This window comes from Colobus angolensis, unplaced genomic scaffold (assembly GCF_000951035.1).
Source record: "Colobus angolensis palliatus isolate OR3802 unplaced genomic scaffold, Cang.pa_1.0 Scaffold110, whole genome shotgun sequence".
In the NCBI taxonomy this organism is placed as follows: domain Eukaryota; kingdom Metazoa; phylum Chordata; class Mammalia; order Primates; family Cercopithecidae; genus Colobus; species Colobus angolensis.
In genome coordinates this window covers 2,616,738-2,623,350 of record NW_012112031.1, presented here as the reverse complement: position 1 = coordinate 2,623,350, position 6,613 = coordinate 2,616,738, and the positions used below count along the sequence as shown (strand labels likewise).

At 43.4% G+C, this 6,613-nt stretch overlaps 1 protein-coding gene across 1 annotated transcript in view; it reads right to left on the bottom strand.

The window, feature by feature from the left end:
* Window positions 1-6,613, bottom strand: part of PAFAH1B1 (platelet-activating factor acetylhydrolase 1b, regulatory subunit 1 (45kDa)) — a 100,155-nt gene extending 93,542 nt beyond the window's left edge. Inside the window, exon 1 of the mRNA XM_011956128.1 lies at window positions 6,493-6,613. The gene's annotated coding sequence lies outside the window, so the exon portion shown is untranslated. The remainder of the gene's footprint in view (window positions 1-6,492) is intronic.

Here is a 6,613-nt window from a genome sequence, read left to right as displayed (position 1 = left end):
ACTACAACCTCCGCCTCCTGGGTTCAAGTGATTCTCCCGTCTCAGTCTCCCAAGTAGCTGGGATTACAGGCGCCCGCCACCACACCTGGCTAATTTTTGTATTTTTAGTAGAGACAGGGTTGCACCATGTTGGCCAGGCTGGTCTGGAACTCCTGATCGCCTTCTGTCCGCGTTGGCCTCCCAAAGTGCTGGGATTATAGGCATGAGCCACCGTACCTAGCCCATAAAATATATTCTTCTATCTTTGCCTTAGATTAAAAATGGACTGGGCTGGGCGTGGTGGCTCACACCTGTAAATCCCAGCACTTTGGGAGGCCAACTCAGGCGGATCATTTGAGGCCAGGAGTTCTCTAGTAAAAATACAAAAATTAGCCATCCGTGGTGGTATGCACCTGTGGTCCCAGCTACTCGGAAGACTGAGGCATGAGAATCGCTTGAACTCAGGAGGTGGAGGTTGCAGTGAGCTGAGATCGAGCCACTGCACTCCAGCGTGGGTGATGGAGTGAGACTCTTACCTCAAAAAAAAAAAAGGTTAAAAATGGATTAATCCACACTGTAAAATTTTAATAAACATATAACTTTCTATAATGCTTTCAAAAATTAAATTTCTTAAAATGTTCAAAGATTCTTTACTTTTGTAAAAAGTCTCAGAAAACTTCTGAATGGTCTCAGTTAACTGTCAATTCTTGTTTAACATAAGAGCCCCAAAAGCAGATAATCAAAATGTATAGGTAATTTGTCCAGTTGAGTTAATTCACTTTTTATACTTAAGAATTCTGTCAAAGTGTAACACCGTTCCCTCAGAGAACATAAAATCTCCGTATAGGAAAGGCGGCCACTCTTCCTTCCATCACCTTAATTCTCTCGAGATCACTGGAGCTAACTATTACAGAGATCTTCAGGGTAGCACATTTCCTTTCATATAATCCTTCGTTCAGTCAAATGCAACCAGTACTTATTTACTTACCAATACTATCTGTAAAGCAGTATTAGGCATTTTTGGGAGAAGCTACTCAAATGCCAAAAGGCTTATGCATGCAAAGCAGTCAACAAGACAAGACCATATGTTAATAAATGCCAATTTAAATGATGCAGGCAATAAATGCCACCAACTTTCACCATTTTAGAAGAGATTAACAAAGATTAAGGAGTCCAATCGTTATAGAAAGAAGGAACGTGTGATCTTACAAAGCAGTACCCAAGAGTTCTGAGACTACAATATTTACCTTATTCTAGTCACTAACCTAACATTCGACAGGAAAAGAAATTCTCTGGATTTTAGTTCTCTCATCTATAAAAATACCAATCTACCTCAAAAAGTAGCTGACAGAAGAACAAATGAGTACCAAGCTCAATATTTATAAAGTTCTAGAGAAATGTTTATGACAATGTTAAATGACAATAGACAGGACCGTTCCAGAAGCATCCTTGACAAATGCAGATTAGTCCTATCTAGGTAAGTTTCAACAAGAAGCCACCATCTTTTAAAAAGAAAACACGAAATAAAATAATAAGTGCTTATGATGCCTGCCACCAATGAATATAAAGCATTTCACAAATATCAATTAAATTCTTAACTGCCACGCCAAGGTTAAAAATTACATATGTAACAGAAGTTAAACTAAGGTTCCATTTCTATGACTAGCCAAAAAGTGTCACATCAAACCAGCAACAAAGTCAGAACAATCCAAAAAGCCTTCACTGCAGTTAACTATTATGCTTACATAATGCAGCATCTTTCTTCATGAAATACAGATTTCTCAAAATGTTTGGCCTTCAATGATGAGGATTCAATTTACAGCTAAACATCTTCTGGAGAACGGTAGGTCCGCCTTTTTTCAGAATTCATATTATATACCATTAGCTTTATTTTAAATAGAGCAACTTTCTAAGTTTAAAAAAAAAAAAGTTAACAGTTGTATTGTAGATGACATAATAAGAACAGTGGCAAAGAATTTCCACTTCAAAACTTAACTATTTCTCTCTTTCCAAAGCACGTAAGTTACCTGTCATAATGAAATTTTTTTGTAACAGGGACGTACAGGCAAGTAAAAAATACTTTAGGACCAGAAGCAGAAATGGCCAGCTTGGTTTAAAACCAACCCAGCCTCAAGTCCCTTTGGCAAAAGAGCGCATGACTCACTGCTTTAGAACTCAATGGGAAGATATGGAAAATTCACTCTGCCCTAAGATTTTGCTTTGGGTTTGTTTTTTAAGACATCTTCATCTTGTTTTATTTATTTATTTATTTTTGAGATGGAGTTTCGCTCTTGTTGCCTAGGCTGGAGTGGAATGGTGCGATCTCGGCTCAATGAAACCTCCGCCTCCCAGGTTCAAGTGATTCTCCTGCCTCAGTCTCCCCAGCAGCTGGAACTACAGGTGTGCACCACCACGCCCGGCTATTTTTTTTGTATTTTTAGTAGAGACAGGGTTTCACCATGTTGGCCATGCTGGTCTTGAACTCCTGACCTCAGGAGATCCACCCGCCTAGGGCCTCCCAAATTTCTGGGATTATAAGCGTGAGCCACCGTGTCTAGCCAGACAGCTTCATCTTAATGTTGACAATTTCTATAGCGTCCATGGCTTATTTACAAGGACGACAAACTGTGAATAAGATGAACCACATGTAAACAAGAGGGTCTTATTTTTTGCCAGACACTTAAAATATAAGCCATAAAGTCTCACACAGACACACACACACACACGCACACACACACTTTCTGTCTGTCACTTAGTATACAACTGACAGAGAGACATTTATATTATTTTTAAAAATTGAAAACAGGGAAGGGCGTGGTGGCTCACGCCTGTAATCCCAGCACTTTGGGAGGCCGAGACGGGCGGATCACAAGGTCAGGAGTTCAAGACCAACCTGGCCAACATGGTGAAACCCCACCTCTACTAAAAACACAAAAATTAACCAGGTGTAGCGGCAGGCACCTGTAATTCCAACTATTCCAGAGGCTGAGGCAAGAGAATCGCTTGAACCTAGAAGGCAGAGGTTACAGTGAGCCGAGATCACGCTGCTGCACTCCAGCCTGGGCAACAGAGCAAGACTCCACCTCAAAAAAAAAAAAAAACAAACCAGACATGGATGTTCTAAATAGAAAACCAAAAATTACGGTTCTGATTTTTCCTTCCCAAAACATCTCAAAATCTCTTTAAACTAGAGATATTTTATCTGGAAAAGTAGGTAACAAATAATTGTACTAAAAAATTCCTTCCAATCTCATTAAAAGTTGTATATAAGAACTATGAATAATTTTAAAAATTAATGTCCAAATTAAGCATAACATACTGCAACATGTATCAAAAAACACTACATACACTTGAAACTAAAGCTCTCTTATTTACGTCAAATTATCTTAAGCTCCTGATTAATAATCTACTGAAAAATCACCACTCTTAGTGTGCGGGGTTTTGTTTGTTTGTTTGTTTGTTTCTGACGGAGTCTTGCTCTGTCCCCCAGGCTGGAGTGCAGTGGCGTGATCTCAGCTCACTGCAACCTCCGCCTCCCGGGTTCAATCTATTCTCCTGTCTCACCCTCCCGAGCAGCTGGGACTATAGGCGCATGGCACGACATCCGGCTAATTTTTTTTATTTTTAGTAGAGACTGGTTTTCACCATATTGGTCAGTCTGGTCTCCAACTCCTGACCTCAGGTGATCCACCCGCCTCGGGCTCCCCAGTGCTGAGATTACAGGCGTGAGCCACTGCACCTGGACCTTAGTGTCCTTTGATACCTACAACAGTAGGAATACGGATATGTCAGACACATAATAAAGTGAATTATCATTCCCAACCTTACTCATTTCCTCACCATACTAACTCTTCTACTTTCTAATCATATTAAAAAGAACAAAAATGCAAAAACAAATCATACACTGACAAGCATTCATAAGGCTAAATCAAAATCACATTTACCACATATATGTGAAATTCTTTTGAAGATGTCTACTCATGTGAATGCTTGATACAAGGCATTAAAATGACCTACCCTCTTATGACAGTATCTCACAAAAAGGTCCCTTTCAAGGAGCAACACAAGAGAAAAGGTCTAAAGGGCCTTTCGTGCAAATTATCTTTTCCTTTTTTTCCCCCACCTTTTATGTTCACTATTTTAAAATCGCAAATAGATTTACTGTTTTAAGTAAAACAACTGCAGTATTCTTCTTAGATTTTTGCAGTTTTCCTGTACCTCCTATTTCTTGCCAAATATTTCTGACATGAATTTATACTTACATGACTAGAATAATAAAAAACATTAACAAGAGTGTAGATGTATGTGTATCTTTATGTATTAATATATACACACACACAGGGACAAATACAGAGACAATAAGTGTCTATTTTAAAGCAAGGACGTTGCTTTTTATTCCAATCATTCAATGCCCATCATGAAAAAGAGGGGAAAAACATTAGATTTTAAGATTTACGACAGAGAAATGACTTAGTTGTAGCACCCATTCATATCAAATAACCTTACAAAACACAAGCTAGAGAAAGACGCTCTGAAAGGGCGATCCAGCATTTCACAGCTTCTGCTCCCTTACTCCACCCAGTCTTCTCGGCTCAATGGCTGTTCACAGCATCCACAAATATTAGCCCATTTTTTTAAAAAAGGATGTGGGGGGAGGTACCAATGTAGGGCTTGCTCCATCAAAATCAGCATATACAGAAATACTTCATGTGAAAAACTGGGTTCCTTTCTGGTTTTAAAAAATATATACCAGCCTTAAATTTCTTTTAGGAGATTCCCCCCTTCTCAGCAATCCAAACAATGATCATTAATGAACATGAAAGAAATCACCCTAAATACAGATTACTCTTCTGCTTTATTAAAAACTGCAATTTCCAACTGCCAAATATTTTGTGAAACCGTGTCCTAAAAGACACCCATTAGAGATTAAAAGCTAGCTGATGCCTTAAAACCAAATCAGAATTTTTTAAGTAAAAGCTTTTACTACATATTCAACATCACTATGACACAGTCAACAGGAAATTTTCCTGATTACGAGACTGGACCCCGCAGCGATCAAGCCCTGCTGCAGCGGAAAAAAAAAAAAAAAAAAAAAAAAAAAGCAAACACTCCTGTGGCAAAAAGGGAGGGATGACATTATTACTGGTATGAAAGGCCCAAGCAGTGTCTCCTCCGCCCTAGCCTCGAAAAGAAATTCACACAAAATAACTCACTCCCCCAACAAAAATAGAATTGCCAAAAATGGCACAAATTTTTTGTTTGGCGTTTAAAACCTTATGAATCTCAAAGACTGTGTGCTTAAAAGAGGGATGGGAATAACAGTAGTATCTCTATTTGTCCGGATTGCCACTTAAGGAAAGAGGGAGGGGGGACCTTGGCATGACATCGTCCATTGAGAACGAGACCACAAATCTGGTCCTCCTCTTCAAAGGCATATTTTCTTAACCAAAAGACGGATATAAATTGGGCCCAAACCCCAAAAGAAAATTTCCTGCCCTCTTCCCAAGGAGTTTCTTGCTAAGTCACTGAAGAAAGGCAGCATAACAAATAAAGCTAAGGTACCTTGCTCTCTCCTCCTAAATACTGAAAACCTCTTCCACTCTACTGTTACGTTTAGAGGGGCACAGTCAAAATGTGCCGACCACCTCAAAGGCATTTTCTCATGTGGGAGGCTAAGACGGTAAATATGCACAGGCACTGCGTTTCCCAAAGGGGCAGGGAGATGAGATTAGATGAAGGGGAATGGCAGGGAGCCTCGAAGCTGAATGTTAACAGCATCAAAAGGCAACTCCCGATCGAGGAGCCGGTGGCAGAAAGAAAAGCCTGCCAGATTCGGTGGGTGGATGCTGCGGATTGCTCGGTGGGCCGGGCTGCCTGTCCTCGGCGGGTGCTGAGGCTGGACCGCCGCACTGGGGGCCAGGGAGACGGCGGGCCACCCTCCGCTGGTCCACCCCATCTTAAGGACCAGTCGGGGACGGAATGCCTGGAAGGCCCAATGGGTGCCCCGGCGGCGAGGGGCTAAGCCGTTCCCCGAGCCGACAACGGAGGGTGGGGTGGGAACTGCGGTGCTCGTCTCTGCGGCCGGAGAGAGCAGGGCCGAGCCCTTTCCCCAGGATCAGAGAGCTACCTGGTCCCCACGCCCTTCCTACCCAAGAATACTTTTCTTGCTAAGTCACCAAGGGAGGAGGGAGATCCCTTCTTGAGGAGGGCCGCGTGGGGGGTCGCAGCGGCGCCGGCAGCCCCCAGAACCGGGCCCGGGAGCAGAGCAGCGAGGGCAGCCCCCTCCCCGGACATTCCCCCTCCTCCGGGTCTCTCACTCAACGGCCGTCGCGGCCGCCATTTTGAGAGCGAGGAGAGAAGAAGAAGGAGGAGGCGGCGGCGGCGGCAGGGGGAGGGGAGAATGGGAGGGAGGGGACCGGCGCAGCCACATCGTCAGGCCGCCGGGTCCGGCCTGCAGCCGCCCGGGCGCGGTGGAGGAGACAGAAGGGAGGGCGCAGACCCGCGCCGCCTTACCGGAGCGCTGCACCGCCGCCTCCGCAGGGCCTCTTCCGTCCTTCACTCCCATCCACCGGCGGGGGAGGGGGAGGGAGAGGGGAGGGAGGAAGGAGGGAGGGAGGGAAGGAGGGGGGGAGGA